General features: G+C 44.6%; 1 protein-coding gene across 1 annotated transcript in view; it reads left to right on the forward strand.

The window, feature by feature from the left end:
- Positions 1-12,893: 12,893 nt before the first annotated feature.
- Positions 12,894-23,364, forward strand: part of Cdc42 (cell division cycle 42) — a 43,252-nt gene continuing 32,781 nt past the window's right edge. Inside the window, exon 1 of the mRNA XM_042688464.1 lies at positions 12,894-13,008. The gene's annotated coding sequence lies outside the window, so the exon portion shown is untranslated. The remainder of the gene's footprint in view (positions 13,009-23,364) is intronic.

Below are 23,364 nucleotides of genomic sequence, written 5' to 3' on the forward strand. Positions count from 1 at the left end.
ACACACACACACACACACACACACACACACACACACACACACACACACACAGCTAATACATATTAAGTACTTAGGAGAGAGCCTGTGGCACCGGAAGAACTTAATGAATGCTTGCTATAACTACAGTGAACACCCTGGTTTTCTAATTCCCCCACATTCTCAAACGACCCTGTCAGGCACTTCTTTTAAATACTTTGTCCTACTAAGCAGTCTCAATTCTTTAGAGATTGTACCTTCATTTCATTGAATTTCTTCAGCTGATATTTATTCAGTATGCATTGTAGTCTTTTTGTTTGATTGTTTGCTTTGTTGGTCATGGAGCTTGAACTCTGGGCCTGGACACTGTCCCATAGCTCTTCAGCTCAAGGCTAGCACCTTGAGCCACAGCACCACTTCCGGCTTTTTTCTTTTTGCTTATGTGGTACTAAAGAATCGAACCCAGGGCCTCATGCATGCAAGGCAAGCACTCTACCACTGAGCCACCTTCACAGCCCCATGCATTGTATTCTTGCATGGAACTTGCAGTGATCAAGGAAGCTCTTGACATTACATTTTTTTTTCTGTATTGGAGCTTGAACTCAGGACCTCATGCTTGCCAGACAGGCACTGTACCACTGAGCCACACTTTGAGCCCTTTCTTGCACAAGTTATTTTATTTAAAGTTTTAGCGTGTGTGTGTGTGTGTGTGTGTGTGTGTGTGTATGTGTGTGTGTGTGTGTGCTGGTCCTAGGGCTTGAACTCAGGGCATGGGCACTGTTGCTGAGCTTTTGTGCTCATGGACTTTCCTTCCCCACTGGCTTCAAACTATGATCATTAGTTCTTAGTTTCCTAAGTAGCAAGGATTATAGGCATGAGCCACCACTGCCTGGCTAAGAATTTATTTTTAACAGGGTAAGAGTGGAGGAAAATAGAAAAAACAATAAACATTCCCTGCTCCCCATGTAGGAAATAGGAACTAAAGACTCCATGGTTATTTTTGAGATAGGGTCTCACTTCCTGCCTGGGTACTGCCTGGGCTGTGATCTGCCTATTTTAGGCTGAGATGAGAGACATGCACCACTGAGCCCAGCTCTCATTTGAGCACTGGGTCTCATGAACTTTTTGTCTGCATTGGCCTCAAACTTCCATCCTCTTAAGTAGCTTGGATTACAAAGTGAGCAACCAGCACCCAGCTTGAATTGACTTTAGTGAGAGGATAGTAAGAAAATGAAGCAAGATAATTTGGAATAATGGTAAGTACAATGAAGGCAATAAGGCAGTGCAGGGTGATGGGGGAGAGTGGGTACTATTTAAAAAAATAAGAGGGGAGGATCTTCTTGAAAAGGTGGCATTTGGGCTGGGAATGTGGTTTAGTGGTAGAATACTTGCCTAGCATACATGAGCCATGAGTTCAATGCCTCAGTACCACATAAACAGAAAAAGCCAGAAGTGGTGCTACAGCTGAAGTAGTGGAGTGCTAGCCTTGAGCAAAAGAATCTCAGGGACAGTGCCCAGGCCCTGAGTTCAAGCCCCAGGACTGCCAAAAAGAAAAAGAAAAAAGAAAAGAAAGAAAGAAAAAGTGGCATTTCAGCCAAGACCAGCATGTGGTAAGGAGCAGGCTTGCATAGAGAGAATGGCATGCAAAGATACTGAGGCTGCAAAACAAGATCATTATGTTGAAGGACAACCAGAAAGCAGCTTGACTGGAGCCTAGTGAGTGAGTTCAAGGTCCAGATGAGGTTGGAGAGGTGGACAAAGGCCAGCTGCTGAGGGTTGGCTTTGTATGCTATAGGTTGGGATTTCATCCCAAGGCCAGGAGAAGCCACTAAAGGAGTCAAGTGGGGAGATATCCTTGGGCAACCAAGGTGCCAAGGAAACCTCACACCTGTAATCCTAACCTATTTAGGAGGCAGCTATCTGGAGTATTACTGTTTGAAGCCAGCCCAGGTAGAAAATTGGAGACTTGGTCTTCAACTAACCAGCAGAATGCCAGACTGGAGGCATGGCTCAAGGGGTAGAACACCAGCTGTGAGCAGGAAAGCCACATAAGAGCCCAAGGCTCCCCCAAAATAAAACAAAACCTCAAACAAACAAAAACTTGATCATTGTACCACATGCCTGTGGGTTCTAATTAAATCCTACAGGATGAGGATAGAGGTGCTCCATTGTTTTTCTGACTTCTTTCTCTCCTCTGTCCCATCTTATGAGCAAATCTCCAGTGACAGAGGTTACCTCCAACACAGATGTGTGGCTGAGATGCAGGAGGACAAGCCTGGGCCAGTTAGAACAAGGCAAGCAGAAAACAGGTTCTTCTCCTTTCTCTGATTCCCACAGGCATCCAGGTCTCAGGATAAGCATAAATGTGGGCACAAGTGGAGGAGGGGGCTACGGCAGGTGCAGGCAGTGGCTTTGTACTCAGCCCTGAAAGGGTGGCTGAGAGCACATCTGGATGAGACTCCTGGCAAGGATGGAATTGTGAAAAGCCTGGGGTGACCAGAATGTGAATTATCTGAAAACAATTAAACAGCAGCAGCTTTTTGGTAACAAAAATGAGACTCCCCTCCCCCTTAGCTTAGTGTGTGTGTGTGTGTGTGTGTGTGTGTGTGTGTGTGTGTGTGTGTGTGTGTGTGTGTGTGTGAATTCTGGGCCTTTTGATTGACTTTCTCATCACTTGAGCCAGACCTCACCTTCTGGCTGTTCAGTGGTTAATTGGAGATAAGAGTTTCACTGACTTTCTCATTATTTCTAACCTTTATTTTAGTGAAACATTACATGTGAGAGAAGCACATAAGCAAAGATACAATGAGATGAATGATTATGAAGCAGACACCTAATGATCACCAATGTGGGATGGCTGCCAGTGGTTCATTCCCAGCCTTTCCAGGATGTTACCCCTTAGAGGATGCTAGAAGCTGGGTTCTTATGGTAATCACTTTGCTTCTTTGTAGTTCTTTTTTTTTTTTTTTATTTTTATTGTAAAGCTACTATACAGAGGGTTACAGTTACATGAGTGAGGTTATGAGTACACTTCCTCTTGAACATTGTTACCCCCTCCATTGTTTTCCCCCTACCATCCCCTCCCTCCCTCCCTTCCCCGAGGTTCTTTTTTTTTTTTTTTTTTTGATTGTGATTAAATGATTACATAATTTCAAAGTCACAAGTTCATCCCAGGGCTGAGGAATGAACCCAGGGCCTTGCACTGGGCTAAACCCCCAGCCCGCTTCTTTGTAGTTCTGCTGCCTGTGAGACACGTTGCAAGATTTTCTCCTGTAGATCCTGAGTGTGTAGTACAAGGGAGAGTCTCTTTTACATAGAGCATCTTCCTTAGCCAACCTGGCAGGCCCAGGAGGAGAGAGATACAGCTGGATTTGGTATTTGGTATTTGGTACCAAATGCAGCCAACGTTGCTCCTATTTAGCCAGTAGTTAGTGGTTAGTATTTTAAGATTCAAATATCAAGCTGGGCACTAGTTTCTCACACCTGTAATCCTAGCTACTCAGGAGGCTAGGTTCTGATTATCCTGTTTGAAGCCAGTCTGGACAGGAAAGTCTGTAAAACTCTTATTTCCACCAAATTAAAAAAAAAAACCCCACAAAAACAAAACCCCCAGCAGTCCAGCTACGGCTCAAGTGGTAGAATATTAGTCTTGAGTAAAAGAAGTTCAGGGGCAGCGCCCAGGTCCTGAGTTCAAGCTCCAGGACTGGCACAAACAAAACAAAAGAAGGATCTATGTCTGTGAGGGACACAGATACCTCCCATCCCATGCTAAGGCTGTCCCTGGGAGCCAATAGTGGGCTGGGGAAGCCTGGGTAGATCCAAGAAGAGCAGGCCAGCCAAGAGCTCCCAGCAGTAAGTACTCTGGGAGTTTGGAAAAGGCAAGGACCACTTTTGGCTGTGTGATGCAGAGCTGGCTTTGTGGAAGGAGGGTATTATTTCATGCATGAACATTAAAAGCTTTTATTTTATTTTTATTTTATTTGTGTGTGTGATGTGAGGTGGGTTGAACCCAGGACCTAATGCATGCTAAACAAGCACTCTACTATTGAGCTGTACCTCCAGCCTCATTTACCAGACATTTTTGAGGTCAAGGCCAGCGGTGTGCCGGAACTTAGGTGAAAAGGTACAGGATGAGTAAGATGACATCCCTGCCTGTTTGCCGCCCAGTGACCTAGCCTAGATTCAAGTGAGTTCAGTACAGCATGCTTTAAATACAAAGTATCAGAGGAAAGACTGGTTGTCTGGGATTGGGAGGGAGGGCTGAGCAGTGGAGGCTCAGGCCAGTCCTTGGAAGAGACAAGAATAAGGAGTCACCAAATCCACACAGGTAGACATCAGGATAAAGACACAGGATGCTGATAAAAGGTGTGGTCCAAGCTGAGAAGAAAGGGGGACTTGACAAATAAGATGAGCAGGAAAGGGATTTCAGGCAAGGGGAGTTCCCTGAGCAGGGACCAGAGGTAAAAAATCATGGTAGCCATATGCATGCTACAAATAATTCAGTCTAGCCAGACATAAGACATGTGATGGAAGGTGTGATGGTTAATTTTATGTCGACTTATGTGGAGCAGTTTGGTCCAACATTAAATTGGGAGTGCTTGTGAGGGTGTTTCTGGATAAGATTAGTATTTGATTCAATAGTCTGAGTAAAACAGATCCCTATGTGGGTGGGCGTCATCTACTCGGTTGAAGGCCCTCTTAAAAGGAACAAAAGGGCTGGCACAGCCCTTTTGTGGCCCATGCCTGTAATCTTAGCTACTCGGAAGACTGAGATCTGAGTATTACCAGCCCGGGCAGGAAACTCCATGGGACTCTTAGCTACAAGGAGCTTTAAAAAAAAAAAAAGGAAGTGGAGCTGTGGCTCAGTGGTAAACTGTTAGCCTTGAGCAAAAAAGCTCAGGGAAGAGCCCAGAACCTGAGCAAAAAATACATCAAAAGGGCTGACTGGGGGCTGGGAAGGTGGCTTAATGGTAGAGTGCTTGCCTAGCATGCATAAAGCCCTGGGTTCAATTCCTCAGTACCACATACACAAAAAAAGCCAGAAGTGGCGCTGTGGCTCAAGTGGTAGAATGCTAGCCTAGAGCACAGAGCCGCTCAGGGACAGAGCCCAGGCCCTGACTTCAAGCCCCAGGACCTAAAAAAATAAAAAAAAAAATTAAAAAAAGCCGAGCATGCCTCATGCCTCAAGTAAGAAGAAAATTTGTCTCAGTCTCAAAATGAACACTGACTCTGGCCTAGTGTCCTTCGGTCTAAAATGGAGACACCCTCTTCCCTAGTTCTCTGGTCTTGAGAACTTGAATGTGGACTGTGCCATTGAGTCTCCTGGATCTCCAGCTCTCTGACTCATCCGGCAGATCCTTGGGACTTGCCAGACTCTCTAACTGTGAGCCAACACCTTATCTTTTTATCTACTTACATCCTGTTGGTTCTGGGAAAGTAGAATAACTTTGGAATGGCATGTGGTACTATCACAGAGAACTTGGGATGCCTGGTGAAATGAAGACATGGGATAAAATACCAAGGGGTTTTGGGAAGGGGAATGGCCCAATTGCAGATGAGATGTAGGAAGATGAAAGCCACAATAGCTGAAATGCATTAAAGCAGAGTTCCTTTTTTTTTTTTTCTGTCCGTTGTGGGACTTGAACTCCTCAGGGCTTGGGCATTGAGCTTTTACACTCAAGGCTAGCACTACTTTAAGCCACAAAGCCACTTCTGGTTTTCTGGTGCTTAATTGCAGATAGGTTTTCTGGTGCTTAATTGCAGGTAAGAGTCTTATGGATTTGCTTGGACTGGCTTTTTTTATTGTTGTTGATTGTGGGGCTTGAACTCTGGGCTTGGGCACTGTCCCTAAGCTCTTCAGCTCAAGGCAGGTGCTCTACCATTTGAACCATAGTGCCACTTCTGGTTTTCTGGTGGTTTATTGGAGATAAGAGTCTCATGGACTTTCCTGCCCAGGCTGGCTTTGAACCATGATCCTCAGCCTCCTGAGTAGCTAGGATTACAGTCATGAGCTACCGATGCCTGGCCTGGACTGGCTTTTGAACCTTGATCCTCAGAGCTCAGCCTCCTGAGTAGCTAGGATTACAAGTGTGAGCCATCAGTGCCTGGCCAGGTTTCCACTCCCCCACCCCAAGGCTGGTGCTTTACTCCTTGAGCCACAGCTCCACTTCTGCCTATTGTGCTTAATTGGAGAGTTTCATGAACTCTTCTGTCCAGGCTGGCCTCAAACACCATGATCCTCAGCGCTCAGCCTCCTGAGTAGGTAGGATTATAGGTGTGAGCTCCAGGCACCCAGCTTACCTGTCCATTCCTACAAATGGGATAGGATTATCTCTCCCAGAGCTAGTTGAGTTGAGAGAGGGGACAGAAGATGTTCTGGGAGAAAATGAAGTGATGTTACTGGGGGAGAAGGAGTAGACCCTGGGAAGGGACTGCAGGTGAAAGGGAGCAGATGACCTAGGGGCTGTCCCATCTGCTAATATAAGGCAGCTGTAGACAGGGGACAGTGGGGACAGGGCACTGGAAGGCTAGAGGCTGGGCTGGCAGTCAAGGACAGGGTAGATGGAGTCCACTTCAGGGCTGGGAAAGGTCAGGGAGTGACCTTCTGACTGCCACCTCACATAGCAGACAAAGTGCTAAGTGAGTCCTTGTCCTCTGAATAAAGGCAGGAAAGGCCAAACAGTTGGGTGGCACCCCATCTAGATACCGCTGCTGGAGGAAAGGGCAGACATTGTGTGGGGACACTCATGGAATTGTAAGAAGGGAGGAAGGAAAGGTCATTGCGAGGGAGACAGCTAGCATTTTTTACTCAGATTGAAGACACTAAGTTTCTGCATTTTCCCCAGAGTCAAACATTTATTGTAATCTTTGCTGTAACTCAGTGGTAGAATCCTTGCCTAGCCTGCTAAAGGTCCTGCGATCCATCCCCAGCATAGATAAGAAATTTATTATAGCCAAAACAACCTAAATTCCAACAGTGGGAGATTGGATAAATATTGTAGGCCCACACAACAGAATGCAGCCTTTGTCAATGATATTTTGTTTGGCTGGGAAAGATGTTCACAATGGAAGTTTCTTTCCCCCTCCCCCTTTTGATACTTGGGATTGAGCTCAGGATTTTTTTCTTGCTAGGCAGGTGCTCTACCACATGAGCTATGCCTCCAGCCTCTTTCTTCATTGGTTATTTAATTTTATTCTTATTTTTATTATTTTATTTTATTATTATTTTATTTTTTGTCAATTATGGAGTTTGAACTCTGGGCTTGGGCACTGTCTAGCTCTTCAGCTCAAGGCGAGCACTCTACCACTTGAGCCACAGCACCACTTCCTTTTTTTCTGGTGGTTTACTGGAGATGAGAGTCTCATGGACTTTCTTGCCTGGGCTGGCTTTGAACTGTGATCCTCAAATCTCAGCCTTCTGAGTAGCTAGGATTACAGGCGTAAGCCACTAGTACCCGGCTACTATTTACTTTAAAATAAACATATTTGGGCTGGGAAGGTGGCTCAGTGGTAGAGTGCTTGCCTTGCATGCATGAGGCCCTGGGTTCAATTCCTCAGCACCACATAAGCAAAAAGAAAAAAGCCAGAAGTGGCACTGTGGCTCAAGTGGTAGAGCACTAGCCTTGAGCTGAAGAGCTGAGGGACAGTGCCCAAGCCCAGAGTTCAGGCCCCAAGACCAGACCCCCCCCCAAAATAAAATAAAATAAAATAAACACATTTTAATGAATCCTGATGAGCAAATATAAAACACACGCTGGAAGGTGAAGACACTTGGTATTATTCCTCAACTCTCCTAGGTGCTACTTGCACAAAAAAAATTTTTTGTGCTTATTTAATATGTTTACTAAACTTAGTGAAAAGGAAGTGTCGCTGTAGCTCAAGTGGTAGAGCACTCGCCTTGAGTTGAAGAGCTGAGGGACAACGCCCAGGCCCAGAGTTCAAGCCCCACGACCGACAAAAAAAAAAAAAAAAACTTAGTGAAAGTTCCCTATTTCCCATATTTTAATAATCACATGTTTATTAAACATGTTCTACAAAAATAATTTGTAAAAAAAAAACAAAACAACTTTATTTGCTGTTTATTGAATCTCGAATTCTATCGATGACTCAGAATGGAAATATCAGATTCATGCTAGCCTACCAGAAACTAACATTTTTGGTGAAAATATTGCATTTCTGAATTTGTTTTAACCCTTGAACTCTCTTCATATTCTCCATGTAATTTCATTTCTCTTTAGCTACTAGATGTGGGGAGTTTGAAATGTTTTGGGGTAAGAGATGGGCAGCCCATGAAGATAGTCAGGCACCTCCTCAGATGTAATTTATATAGTAGAGGGATGTAGTTTATGGTCTGGGAATATGGCTTAGTGGTAGAGTGCTTGCTTAGCACGCACTTGCCTAGCATAAAGCCCTGGGTTCAATTTCTCAATACCATATAAACAGAAAAAGCCAGAAGTGGCACTGAGGCTCAAGGGGTAGAGTGCTAGCCGTGAGCAAAGAAGCTCAGGGACAGTATCCAGGCCTGAGTTCAAGCCCCAGGACAGGCAAGAAAAAGAAAAAGAAGGGTGGGGCTGCGGTTTATTCTTGCACTTCAAGTTACCAGTGATCCCTCTGTGCAGAGTCAGCTAAGGGAGCTGTGTGGTCAGAAAGAAGAGACCTGGACAGGCAAAGTGTGACCCACTCCTGCAGGCTAGAATGCACCCCTATAGTTCCACAGTGCAGATTAGTCAAACTACTGACTTTTTTTTTTTTACAGACATGAAGTTATCTTTTTTGCTCCCAAACTCTCATGAATAGTTGCATTTCACTGTACATCATATAAAACAGTCAGCCCTTATAATAAGACATGCTACGCATAATGCACTCAGAATCATGGATTGCTTTTTCTTTCTCTTCATCTATCTCTCCCCCCACTGCTCCCCTGCCTCCATTCCCCCAAATCATGTAGGGGTTGGAATCTCTTTTATTTCTTCATTCACACTGGACACAGGCTATTTAAAAATTATTTCATCATCTTTATCACTCAGTTCAGCCATTTCTAATTTTCATTTCTCCAAAAATGTTGGTGTATAAACTGGGGTGGGGCCCTGGCTATCCATATACTTCTCAGGGGGTGCTTTCTGAAGCAATTTTTTTTTCTCCTCCTTAGGCATGGTTGAACTCTTTCATTTAGATATAGCCAATGGAGAAAAACTATAATCATTTCCTTTTGCCACTAATTTCTTCCTAAGTTTTCTTTCCTTTTTTTTTGGTCCAGTTGTGGGGCCTGAACTCTGGGCCTGGGTGCTCTCCCTCAGCTCTTCAGCTCAAGGCTAGCACTCTACCACTTGAGCCACAGCGCCACTTCTGGCTTTTTTCTTTTTGCTTATGTGGTACTGAGGAATCGAACCCAGGGCCTCAGGCATGCAAGGCAAGTGCTCTACCACTGAGCCACCTTCCCAGCCCAGTTTTCTTTCCTTTTAAATTGCATCTCTATCTGTATCTTTTGTACAAAATTCCTGTCCTGATTATAGCACTTCACTGCTGGATATGTGGGATAACAAAATGGAACATTCCATTCTTCAAAAAGTTCTCCACTGCCGGGCGCTGGTGGCTCACGCCTGTAATCCTAGCTACTCAGGAGGCTGAGATCTGAGGATCGCGGTTCAAAGCCAGCCCGGGCAGGAGAGACCGTGAGACTCCTATCTCGAATAAACCACCAGAAAAACTGGAAGTGGCGCTATAGCTCAAGTGGTAGAGTGCTAGCCTTGAGGTGAAGAGCTGAGGGACAGCGCCCAGGCCCAGAGTTCAAGCCCCACAACTGACAAAAAAAAAAAAAAAAGTTCTCCACTTACTTTTTCTGGTGGCACAAAATGACACACTAGAATTTTACCACCACAAAGGTAGTTGAATTCCACTAAAAGCATAGCCTCTGCTACTTCCAGTCCTTTTACTTCTGGGTAGTTTGAATCTTGTAATAGTGCCAAATAAACCAGAATCTGATTTTCATAAAGTGCTTTAGGTAAATGCCCCCCCCCAAAAATCACTCTGGGAGTAAGGTTGTCTTTTTGTTTTCCCCCCTCTTGGTGAACTTGCCCCATGTCCTTCTGAAACTGGGAATCTTTCCACAGGTTCAGCAACAGAATAGGCATGGCAGAATTTTGCTTTATGAGATCCTACTTTTGCAGTTTTCTGATGTTTCTGGGGATGAAAGAAACACACCACTGACCAGCTATTTGTTAGGCTAGCCTCAAACCATGATCCTACAATCTCTGCCTTTCATAACTAGGATTACAGGCTTGACATACCACACCAGACCACTATATAGTTCTAAGAGAGAAAAGTAGATTATAGCCTTATTTTTTCTATCTAAATGTGTATCTCCATAGGAAAAAGTCTGGAAAGATGTGCACAAAATGTTTACAGTTCATTAAGGGTAGCACTAGGACTGATTCTCTTAAACATTTCTCATTTCTCATGGTTTCTTTTAAATAAACTTACTAGGTAGTATGATATTGTAGTGGACAACTATAGCCAGTTTCCTGAGTATAAGTCCCAGCTTTGCTACTATCTGGTTTGGTGGCCTCAGACCAGTCCCTTAATACCTCTAAGCAACTATAAAATGAAGTAATAGTTTTTTTTTTTTTGGCAGTCCTGGGGCTTGATCTTGAGGCCTGGGCCTTGAGCTGTTGCTCAAGGCTAGCAGTCTACCACTTGAGCTATAGCGCCACTTGTGGCCTTTTCTGTTTATGTGGTACGGAGGAATTGAACGCAAAACTTCATGCGTGCTTGGTGATCACTCTACCACTAAGCCAAATTCCCAGCCCAAGAGAGAGAGTAATAATTCTTAAGTAAGAAGGTGGCAATACTAAATTAGTTACTGTAGCACTCTGCCCTTAGTAAACACTCAAAAATGTAGTTAGTCAGGTATGGTGGTACATGCATGTAATTCCAGCTATTTGTGAGGTTGACATGGGTTTGAGGCTAGCCCAGGCAAAGAGTTAGCTTGACCTCATTTCAACAGACCTGGTGGTGGTGCATACTTGTATTTGTAGTGGACATAAATATAAGGATAGTGATCTAAGGCTGATCCTCTCTGAAAAATACCCTAAAAAGAAAAGAAAAAGTGGTTTGGCAAAAAAAGCAACTTTATTTATTTTTGTGGTGGCACTGGGGCTTGAGCTCAAGGCCTTGCACTTCTACCTTCTCCCTGCTCTTCCACTTTGAGGCTGAACTCTGGACCATGAACTCTCCTTGTCTCACAGCTGGGGCTAGCTACTCAGGAGGCTGAGATCTGAGGACTGTGGTTCAAAGCTAGCTGAGGCAGAAAACTCCATTTGACTCTTCTTGCCAATTAAGAAGCAAAATGCCAGAAGTGGAGCTGTGGTTCAAATGGTCCAGTACCTGCCTTGAGTGAAAAGTTAAGCCTCACACATAAAGAGTGGCAGTAATCCATAAGTAAACTATTGTAATTTTTTCATATTATTGGGATCTGAACTCTGGGCTCCACACCACTGAGCCATATTTCCAGCCATAAGTGAACTGATTTAAGATAAGCTACTTTTCTCTGACATTAGAAAACAGAGATTAAGACAGGGAAGATCCCTATTCTCTGAAGCACAGTAGCACACTAGCATGGAAGAGCTAATAAGCAGGTGTTGTGAACTTAGACGTTAGCATATTGTGGGAAGGCAGTGATATTTGAGGGCTGGGAGGCAACAATGAAAGGTTCAGACCATCGAAACAAGACCTGGTGGTGGAAATCAAGTCTATAATTCCAAAGAAAATCTGTGTGGTCAGGGGTGCTGAGATGAGAAGAGTGGTATTTAGCTCTTGGGCCCACCACCTGAAAACAGGGCATACTCTTGCAGTATGACCTCCTCAGTCAGGATTGACTTGTTTTTGAGAAGCAACAACAAACAAACAAGCAACAACAAAATAAAACTTCCAGGGCTGGGAATGTGGCTTAGTGGTAGAGTGCTTGCCTAGCATATATGAAGCCCTGGGTTTGATTTCTCAGTACCACATAAACAGGAAAAGCCAGAAGTGGTGCTGTGGCTCAAGTGGTAGAGTGCTAGCCTTGGGCACTAGAAGCTCAGGGTCAGTGCCTAGGCCCTGAGTTCAAGCCCTAGGATTGGCAAAACAAAAACAAAAAACAAACCCTCTCCCCAAACAAGACCCCCAATGATACTTTTCCTTCACAAGGAACCAAAATAAAACAATAAACAGTAAATCCAATGGGTGATATCAAATTTAAGGGAGAACACAAATCATACAATTCTTTAGAAAGGCAAGTCAAAGTTCAAAATAAACACCAGGGACTGGGAATGTGGCTTAGTGATGGAGTGTTTGCCTACCACACATGAAGCCCTGGGTTTGGATTCCTCAACACCACAAAGACAGAAAAAGCCCAAAGTAGCGCTGTGGCTCAAGTGGTAGACTGTTACCCAGGCCCCTGAGTTCAAACCCAAGGACTGGCAAAAACAAGCAAAAAAACCCCACAGGAAACTGGTGGAGTGGGGTGGAGTCAAGGGTAGATGGGCAGACTAATGCAGAGAAGGAAAGAGAATGCGGTCAAGAATTCAATGGATAGCCTACAAAATCCTAAGAAAAGCGAGGGAAAGGGTAGGTTGGGAAGGATAGATGAGAATGTTGAAAACGGTGACATTGACCAAGATGCACAGTATTCATAGACTGCTTGTTAAACGGTAACTCCTTTGTACAACTAGTTAAGATAATAAAAATAAATAAATAAACGTTCGTGACGATTCGGTGCATATCCTGATTCAGAGTCAATTACAAAAGGAGCCGGGGGAAGCTGGGGATGAGCGCAAACCCAAGAGTGCAAAACTTGCAGTCCAGCGCGTGCGCGGTGGGTGGGCGGAGCCAGCATTAACCTCCGCCCAGTCCCAGTCCTGTCTTTCTCATGGTCCCTCCTACTTCCGCGGGCGCCCAACCGTGCGTCTCTTGCGTGCTGACGTCAGGTGCGTGCCCCTGTCCGGCAGGCGAGGAGACCCCGCGCAGTGCTGCCAACGCCCCGGCGGAGAAGCTGAGGTGAGTGCGGGGCCCGAGGCTCCCCGCGGGAGCGGCTATCCTCGCCGTTGCGTTCCCGCCGCGCGGTCCCCTGCTTGTCTTGGCCCTCGAAGGCGCTCTGGTCTCCGCAGGCCCGGGGCTTGAGAGCACCGAGGCGGGCGGAGGACACTCGGAGCTCGCGTCTGACCGCGGCTGGGCTCGCGCCGGTCCGGGTTCTGAGAAGCCCGAGGCGGGCTCGCGGCGGGGCCGCGGGGGGCTCCGGGCCGCCCTGCCGGCCGGAGGAGCGCAGTCGCGACTCCGGGTGCCGGCCGAAGGCGCGGCCGGGCCGGGCTGTCACCGAGCGGCAGCGGAAGGAAGGGGTCACACCCATCCCGTCGCCGCCGGCTCCCCTCCCCCTCCGGCCGGCCGCGGGCTCCGGGGCGGCCGGGCCGGGACTTGGGGACCGGGAGTCCACAGAGCCGCTTGCGACCGCCTGGAGGATCAGCTCGGGCCTCTGGTGTCGGAGGCCGGCTTCAGCCTCTTGCTTCTGGGCTTGAACTTCCTGCTTCGCCCGGCGCCGCCGCGGACATTTTGCGGCGGGCGGGGGAGGGGAGCGGAATTGCGGTCTCGGTGGGGCGGGGGCTCGCGCCGGCTGCCCCGGTCCGGCCCGCCACGCGCCCCTCCGCCGCCGCAGTCCGGCGCCTCGCCCTCGGCCCGGAGGCCCGCCTGCGCCCCGCGGCTCCGGACTCCCGATCTCCGCCCGGAGTCGACTTCCCGGTGCTGCCACCCGCTTCTCCCTCCAAACTCTGCCCCGGCCTACCGGCTGCGGTTCCCAGGCGGGGAGTTCTCGACCCTCCCCCTGGAGGCCACGGCGAGGCCGCTGGTTTAATTCCTCTTACTAGGAGGAAATTTTCTTTGTTCGCTTTCTTTTTTCTTTTTTTCCCCCCACCCTCCCCTTTAAGTCCAAGAGACATGGAGTGTGGAGCATTACGTCATAGCAGTGTAAGGGGGGGAGAGTTTTAACTCCTACAAGTCAGAGACTTAGCAAATTAAGACAGCGGCTCGCCGGCTTCGTGGGTCTCTGCCTGCTAGCTTCCCATCACGTCGCTTGCAGAGATGATTTTTTTTTTGAAATGTCACCTGCTGTGTTAGTGACTGCCTCACATGCATCGCCAATACAGCAAAGTCTTAACATCTCAGGGTTAGGTTTGTGCGAGGGCCTCACGTAGGCATTAAGTTGAAAGGTCTACCTTGACAGAAGGAACTTATTTGTGAGAGCAATGTTTTGATCCAAAATGACGTTCCTTGATTGACTTTTCCTCTATGGCTTACTTGATGAAAACAGTCTGCCTAAGTTGACTCAAGTTCTCTGTGGCAAAGCTGTGTTATTTTTCTGCTTATTCTTTGCTAGTTAAGAGTTGCATCCTAAAATATTCTTTTCAGTTTGTCATTAAAATCTACTTTGATATTTTTAACCGAAAACAATATTTTTAGGCTTTTGAAATCACAATTTTTGTTTCTTAGAATGCTTGGTGCATCCAAAATTCTGTATCTCTTTGACTAGGGTCTAGTAGCATACAAAGATACTAACACTAAACCAGATGAGATCGAGTTGTATATAATGGATGTACTGTCACAAAGATGGCTCATATTGGGACAGGCATTATCCTACTGTTGCTCATTTTTGTAGAGATCAGCTAACGTGAGTGGTAGATTCAAATTAGTCTTCTGTAAAGTTTAGGTGTTAACAGACCATTGGATAGGGGTGGATCCTGAATCTTGTGAAACAAATTTGTTAGTCTTAATGTGGTGTCTTATTTTAGGAATGTAAATTTGGGTTACTTATATACTGACATTTTTTTTGTCATCCATATTTAAGAGTTTCTACATACTCCAATTTGTATCTTTTAAAATACAATAGCTTGAACTTACAGTGTTTAGACTTCAGACAGAAAATAAGAGATTGGTATTACAATGAGCTCTTTTCCAGTAATTTCTTCAAAATCTCCAAGTACATCCTCTGTTAAAGCTCTTAAAACCTTTTAATGTTAGGAAAGATATTTGTACTTAGAAAATTTGATATTAGGAATCCAGGCCAGGTGTTATAGCGTAGAGTAGTAAATCATTTTAATGACCAGTGAGATCCACTAGGACCAACTCTTAAGTTTTTGCTAATCTCAAGATTTTTTTTCATGGTCTGTCAGAAAAGCTTGGTAGTTATTTTTAAGATAGGTGCAATGATGGGACTGGGAATATGGCTTGGTGGTAGAGTGCTTCCCTAGCATGCACTGGTATGACTCCTCAGTACCACCTAAACAGAAAAAGTCACAAGTGGTGCTATGACTCAAGTGGTAGAGCAAAAGAAGCCCAGGGACAGTGACTAGGCTGAGTTCAAGTCCCAGGACTGACAAAAAACAACAAAAAGGTCTATTAATACAATTTTTTTTTTTTTGCTCCAATAGCTGGAAAACTTTGAAGTATAATTTACTTTGCTTCTCTGAGAAATAGTATAAACATTTTTTTTTAAAGTAGAAGTTAAATTGTGCATTTATTTAAGCCTCATTCCTAGGGCTGGAATTTAAGGGATGGGTGCTGTCCCTGAGTTTTTTTTTTTGCTCAAGTCTAGTAGTGTACCACTAACACCCCTCCATTTCCAGCTTTTTGGTGGTTAATTGGAGATAAGAGTTTCTAATAGACTTTCTTGCCCTGGCTAGCTCTGAACTGCAATCCTCAGATCTTAGCTTCCTGAGTCTGTAGACTTATAAGTGTGAGCCACTGGTGCCCGGCTTGTATTTTTATTTTTAGATATAACAGTGGCTCATGGCAGTAATCCCAGCACATTCAGCAGCCTGAGGCAGGAGGACAGTGAGTTACAGACCAGTCTGGGTGCTTAGTGAGAAGAGAAGAAAAAGAAATGTATTTCTCTAATGTTGTAGAGCCTGCCTGCCTTCCTTCCTCCCTCCTTTCTGCCTTCCTGTCCTGCCTTTCTGCCTTCCTTCTCCCTTCCTCCCTCCCCCTTCCCTCCCTCTCTCTCCCTCCCCCTTCCCTCCCTCTCTCTCCCTCCCTCTCTTCTCTTCCTCTTCTCCTTCTCTTCTCTCCTCCCCTCCCCTTCCCTCCCCTCTCCTCCATTCCCTTCCCATCCCCTCCCCTCTCTTCTCCTCTTTCCCCCCCACCCCTCTCTCTGAACAATTTAATCACTTTAGGCTGCAGGACTTTTTCTGAAGGACAGGAAAAGTTAAATTGTGTTTACTTGTCTCTCATAAATAGCTCTATATATTCCTGTGTTAAAGTGCTCCATCCAGTCTAAGCTTTGAGGATAATGCCTTTACAGTGTTCTATTTGTAAAATATTTGTTGTGAGTTTCCTCTATTAGAATGTAAGTTCCAGGAAGCCAGGAAGTCTGGCATGGTCACCTTTTTACTCCTAACACCTAGGATACTGCCAAACAAATTGTAGGCCCTAATAAATATTTGTCAAATATTTGCATATTTGATGTTTGAAGTTTTAACATTTTCCTTCTGTGTATATCCCATAAGCCTTTATGCTTGTCTCTCCTTCCTTACCCCCAAGTCCTGGGGCTCAGGGCCTGGGCACTATCCCTGAGCTTCTTTATGCTCAAGCTAGTACTCTACCACTTGAGCCACAGTGTCACTTCTAGTTTTTTCTGTTTATGTGGTACTTAGGAATGGAACCCAGGGCTTCATGCATGCTCGGCAAGCATCCCACCACTAAGCCACATTCCCAGTCTGTGCTGTGTTTCTTGAGGCAACTTTGGTGCTTGATCAGCCATATCTGTATTTGGACTCTTTGAAATGATGATTACCAATCTCCTCTTGCTTGACCTTGTCCATCTGTTTGGTCCAGTGACTTCTGCAGGTGCCTCTGTGGACAATTTTCTGTACTTAGAAAATCTTCTGCTGACAAGCTTTCTCTCCTAAAAAGTACCCAGACTTAATGTTATTATCTTCCTTTATTTACCAGTAGCATATTTTTGGCCCTTCCTTCCCTCTACAGTATCAAGTTCTTGATCACATTATGCTTTGTCTCTTAAGAGTTTCTACTTTTACTCATTTCTTTAGTCCAGAGTAGTTTCACTAAAGCAATTTTCATTAGTGCCATTTCAGCTGTGTCTGTTAGTGCAGTTGTAAGCCCCAGATGTCAGAACTCTTCACTGATCACCTCTAGGACATTGCTCTCAAATTGGTTATTCCCTGAAGTGAAACCAAATGTTTTATCATCAGAATCCTGTTCTTTCTTACGTTTTATTAAAAAGTTTTTGGGGGGCTGTTGATGTAGCTCAGTGGTAGAGCTTCCCTAGCATGCATGAAGCCCTGGGTTCAATTCCTCAGTACTACTACATAAACAGAAAAAGCCAGAAGTGGTGCTGTGGCTTAAGTGTTAGAGTGCTAGCCTTAAGCAAAAGAAGCTCAGAGACAGTGCTCAGGCCCTGAGTTCAAGCCCCAGGCCTGTTCCCCCTCCAAAAAAAAAAAAAAAAAAAAAAAGGCAGTACTAAGGTTTGAACTCAGGGTCTGGGGCTTCACCAATGTCCCTGTCCCAGTCTTAGAAAAATGTTTTAGGGCTGGGAAGGTGGCTCAGTGGTAGAGTGCTTGCCTTGCATGCCTGAGGCCCTGAGTTCGATTCCTCAGCACCACATAAGCAAAAAGAAAAAAGCCGGAAGTGGCGCTGTGGCTCAAGGGGTAGAGCGCTGGCCTTGAGCTGAAGAGCTGAGGGACAGTGCCCAGGCCCAGAGTTCAGGCCCCACGACCGGACTCCCCCCCCAAAAAAAATGTTTTAATCCAGTACTTGCCATAAGCTATTATTCGTAATGTATGGTACTATGTCACCAGAAGAGAATCTCTGATTTAGGCTATTACTCACCTTGGTTTTTTTTTTTTTTGTTAGTTGTGGGGCTTGAACTCAGGGCCTGGGCACTGTCACTGAGCGCTTTTGCTCAAGACTGGCGTTCTACCACTTTGAGCCCCAGCTTCACATCCAGTATTCTGGTGGTTAATTGGAGATGTATCTCATGAACTTTCCTACCTGGGCTGGCTTCAAACAACGATCCTCAGAGCTCAACTTCTTGAGTAGCTAGGATTATAGGCATGAGCCACCAGTGCTTGGCTCATCTTTAACACCTTGTGCTTTAGCACTTACATCATATTCTCAAAAGTAAGCTATTTCTATTTTCTCTTTTAATTGTTATCTTGAGAGATACAGTGTTATTATAGTGAATAAAAGTGTAGAACTACATCGTTTCCTCTCTGAAGCCAGACTGCCTGAAGTCTAACACTGGCACTGTCTTTGTGATTTCGCTTTAGCTCCTGTAGAATAAGGCTAAGCAGTAGTGCCTACCTCACAGTGTAGAACATTTAAGTCAGTTGACATAGGTTCAGTACTTAGCTATATTGTCTGGCATAGGTGTTTGCTCTGCTACCAACCTCTTGGAGCCACCATTTACCTTTGAGAAGTTATGTTTAAACCACGGATAAACATTTTAGTAACCACTTCTCCTGAAAAACCAATCTTACGATTCATAAAAAAATTTAAATGGTAGGGGTTGTCTCCTTTACATTCTGCCTTCTATCAGTATCATGAAAGCAAAGGAGTCACCAAGTGGCTCTTACCTGTAACCCTAATTACTCAAGAGGCTGAGATCTGAGGATGGTTTGAAGTCAGCCAAGGCAGAAAAGACTGTGAGACTATTCTCCAAGTAACCAGCAAAGAACTATAAGTGGAGATACGGCTGAAATGGTAGAGTACAGGCCTTGAGGCAGAAGAGCTAAGCAAGAGCGTGAGACCCTGAGTTCAAGCCTCATTACTGGCACACACATACAAAACAAAGCAAAACCCCACAAAAGTGTGGACACCAGTTAGGCAGTATGTGGTTTTTTGGAACCAGCAGCATAGGTATTACCTGGGAGTGCATTAGAAATTTCAGGCTCTGTCCCAGTCTTACTGAACTAGAATTAGTATTTTTCCAAGTTCCTCATGTTATTTATTTATTTATTTTTTTGGGTCTGGTCGTGGGGCCTGAACTCTGGGCCTGGGCGCTGTCCCTCAGCTCTTCAGCCCAAGGCTAGCGCTCTACCACTTGAGCCACAGCGCCACTTCTGGCTTTTTTCTTTTTGCTTATGTGGTGCTGAGGAATTGAACCCAGGGCCTCAGGCATGCAAGGCAAGCGCTCCACCACTGAGCCACCTTCCCAGCCCTCCTCATGTTATTATTTTTTTTTTTTTTGTCAGTCATGGGGCTTGAACTCTGGGCCTGGGCTCTGTCCTTCAGCTCAAGGCTAGGGCTCTACCATTTGAGCCACAGTGCCCCTTCTGGTTTTCTGGTGGTTTATCGGAGATAAGAGTCTCGGACTTTCCTGCCTGGGCTGCTTATGGCAACCTTCAGATCTTAGCCTCCTGAATAGCTAGGATTATAGGCTTGAGCCACCGGCACCCGGCTAACAATGTTATTTATTAATTTTTGTCGGTCGTGGGGCCTGAATCCTGGGCCTGGGCACTGTCCCTCAGCTCTTCAGCTCAAGGCTAGTGTTCTACAACTTGAGCCATAGCACCACTCTGGCTTTTTCTGCTTATGTGGTACTGAGGAATCAAACCCAGGGCATCATGCATGCGAGGCAAGCACTCTACCATGGAGCCACCTTCCCAGCCCCAACAATGCTATTTTTTTAAAAAAATTATTAAATTATTATTATAAAGGTGAAATACAGAGAGGTTACTGTTTCATAAGTCAGGTAAAAGGACATTTCTCTGTGGACAGAGTCACCCTTCCTTCATTCTCTCCCAGTTTTTCCCTCTTGTCCCTGCCCACAAGTTGTGTAGTTTATTTTCAACAGTGTCTTCTGAGTACCACTGCTGCATTTGTTCAATTTGTCCCTCCATTTCTTTTCTTTTTTGGTTGATCATGGGACTTGAACTCTGGGCCTGAACGATGTCTAGCTCTTTAGCTCAAGGCTAGCACTCTATCATTTGAGCCACTGCACCACTTCCGGTTTTCTGAGTGGTTTATTGGAGATAAGAGTCTCACAGACTTTCCTGCTTTAAACTATGATCCTCAGATCTCAGTCTCCTGAATAGCTAGGATTATAGGCTTGAGCCACCCGTGCCCAGCCTGTCCCTCCATTTCTGTTACCCCCCCTTCCTCCCCCACACACCTTGCTCTCCCAAAGACAGATAAGGAACAAACGAGAAAAATAAAATTAAAAAACCCCTCTTGTTTCCATTTCCTGGAGTTCACTTTGATAAATATTATTTTATATATTAAGCGATACATAGGCATTGAGCCTTTGTTTTCCTCCCCTTAAGTGCCAGTCTTGGGCTTGAACTCAGAGTTTGGATGCTGCCCCCCCCCCCCTTTTTTTTTTTGTTCAAGGCTACAGTTCTGTCACTTGAGTCACAACCCCACTTCTGTCTTTTTTGGTGGTTATTTGGAGAAAGAGTCTGTATGGTAGACCAGGCTAGTTTCAAACCTCAGTTCTCAGATCTCGGCTTCTTGAGTAGCTAGGATTACAAGTGTGAGTCACTGGCTCCTAGCCCTTGGTTATTCCTTACTGAAATATAGCTTGGTTTCTTTTGAGTGGTATATCACAATTTATTTTAAGAATTATAATCTGCAAATGAATCTAAAGTCTGTTTGGATTTTAAAGGAATTAGAGTTTCACCTCATTCTGTGTTCATTATCAGGAGCTTATCAGGGTTTTTCTTTTTGAAGAAGGGTTTGAAAGACCAGACTTTGAAGTCAAGACTTAGTGTTCTTGCTTGGTTTTCCTGCTTGTGGCCTTCAATTTTGCTTTTTGCTGGTTAATTGGAATGGAATCTTAAGGACTTTTATGCCCAGGCTGGCTTTCAACCTTGATTCTTCTGTTTTTTAGCCTTTTGAGTAGCTAGGATTATAGGTGTGAGCCACTGGTGCCTGCACTGAGTGTTGTAGGGTATAAATTCTTAAAGTGCTACCAACCACTTAGTAATACATAATCACATTCTAGTGGAGTATATGAATTATCTGTTTGAATGTAAATGTCATTTTATAGAAAGTTAATTGCTGTGAACAGTGACAGTACTGTATATCAGGAGACTTCATATTGGTTGTGAAAATTTAGATGAAACACAGAGTTGTTGTTAAGCTGGTCCAGTGTAAAAAGTTGGTTTCATTACTAATGTAAACTATATCTTCAGTCTTGAGGGAAAATGTTGATTAATAGCTAGTCTTTTAAAGCTGCTGTCTTGAAAAGAAAATTCTATTTCTCAAGGATTAAACTCCTGCCCTCTCCTTTTCTCCTGTTTTTTGTTTTTGTAGTGATAATGGGATTTGAACTGAGATCTTCATGCTTGCTTAAGCGAGCACTCTGTCACTTGGGCCATGCCCCACCCTTTTTGCTTTAGTTATTTTTCAGATAGAGTCTTGTGATTTTTACCCTGATTGGCCTGTACTTTGATCCTTCTATTTATATCTCTTGTAGCTGGGTTGACAGGTATGAACCACCATGCCTATCTTTTTTTCCTTGTTATAGGATTTCAGTTAACTTTTTCTTCCTGGGGTGGCCTTGCATTATAATTCTCTTGATCTCTGCCTTGAATATCTGAGTTTACAAACATGAGCCTCCGTGGCCAGCTCTCCCTCTTTATATAGTCCAGGCAGTCCTTGAACTCAAGATCCTTCTGCTTTAGCCCTCTGGGTGCAGGGATTACAGGTATACATCACCATGCTTGACTTGCCCTTTTTCCTTGAACTGTTACATGTATTAGAATTTTATCATTACTATCTTCTTGCAGTAAGTTCCATATGTGTGTGTGTGTGTGTGTGTGTGTGTGTGTGTGTGTGTGTGTGTGTAAAGAGAGAGAGAGTCTATGTGTATTAGAATTTTATCATCACTACTACTTACAGTAAGTGCTATAAAGTAATGATTTTCAACTTCTCTAAACCAAGCACTCACTGAAAAATACTATCTGTCACCCTGGGGTACAAGGAGAGGCTGGTGTTGATTGGGTAGAGGCTGTATGGACCCTTGACTCTAGGAGAATGGGAAGATAATGTCTCACACACACTAGTGCCCATTCTCTATCCTAAGTGGCAATCTGAAGCTGTCTATTGTTGGATACAAAGCCATGTTCATTATCATTATTCGTTATTCTTTGTGGAAAGAGAAGAGTTATGTGAGAGCAATTCAATGAAGAACAGATGAAACCAGAAGAAGTGGAGGTAGAATCAAAGAATACTGTGTTAGTGTTGAGGGATATGAGAAGAGGATACATGTAGTAGAAGAAAGCACAAGCAAGATCTCAGCTATAATCCATTTGCTGTGTTGGTTGGCGATTTCACACTATTTGTAGTATTTTTGGTTTATTTTTAAATCTTTTTCAAAACAGATGAAGAGTGGGAAGATTAAGAGAATGAAATTGCTTGAAGAATGATGACTATCTCTGGTTCCAGTGGCTATTACTACAGCAATCACTGGTTTACTAGCTAAATGCTGACTGAGAAGAGCTAAATTTTTTTTTTTTTTGGGGGGATGTCAGTCATGGGGGCTGAACTCTGGGCCTGGGAGCTGGCCCTCAACTCTTCATCAGCACTATACCACTTGAGCCACAGTACCACTTCCGGCTTTTTCTGCTTATGTGGTGCTGAGGAATTGAACTCAGGGCCTCATGCACGCAAGGCAAGCACTCTACCACTGAGCCATCTTCCCAGCCCCCAAGAGCTAAGTTTTAAAACTTTCTGAAGTGGAATCAAACCATCTCTGTCATGTAACTACTTGTTCTAGATTTTATTGTAGAGTTTATAATAAACAGTTTTATTTTTTGCCATGCTGGAAGTCAAACCCAAGACCTGTCACATTCTAGTCTGTACCACCAAAGTATACCTCTAGCCTGAGGGGGTGGGGGGAAAGAAAAAAGGGGGAAGGAGGAGCGAGTGCCCCAGTCCTGGAGCTTAAACTGAGGAACTGGGTTCTGTTCCTTAGATTTTTTTTCTCAAGGCTAGTTCCAGCTTTTTGCTAGTTAATTGGAGATGAGTCTCACAGACTTCCCTGCTTTGACGGACTTGGACCATGGTCCTCAGATCTCAGCCTCCATAGTAGCTAGGATTATAGGCATGAGCTACTGGTGCACAGCTATAAATTCTTTGTGTGATTTTGCTTTTTCTTCCTTGCCATACATACTGACCCAAATCCCCTTCTTCCATGCTGAAAAACTCAGATCCCAACTTTCAGGGCACACTGGTACCCATCACTCCTATTTGCATGTAGCATATGGCAATGAAGGTATACAGTTCCTAAAGGTTGTCTTTGTTTCTTTTTAAGTCAAAACCATAAACAGAAAAATAATTTTGTGTATTATTTCAGTATTACTAGTTATTTGAGAGAAATGAGCTGGGGAAAGGCATAACTTTGTA

The sequence above is a fragment of the Dipodomys spectabilis genome, unplaced genomic scaffold (assembly GCF_019054845.1).
Source record: "Dipodomys spectabilis isolate Male_0828 unplaced genomic scaffold, ASM1905484v1 ptg000118l, whole genome shotgun sequence".
Taxonomy (NCBI): Eukaryota; Metazoa; Chordata; class Mammalia; order Rodentia; family Heteromyidae; genus Dipodomys; species Dipodomys spectabilis.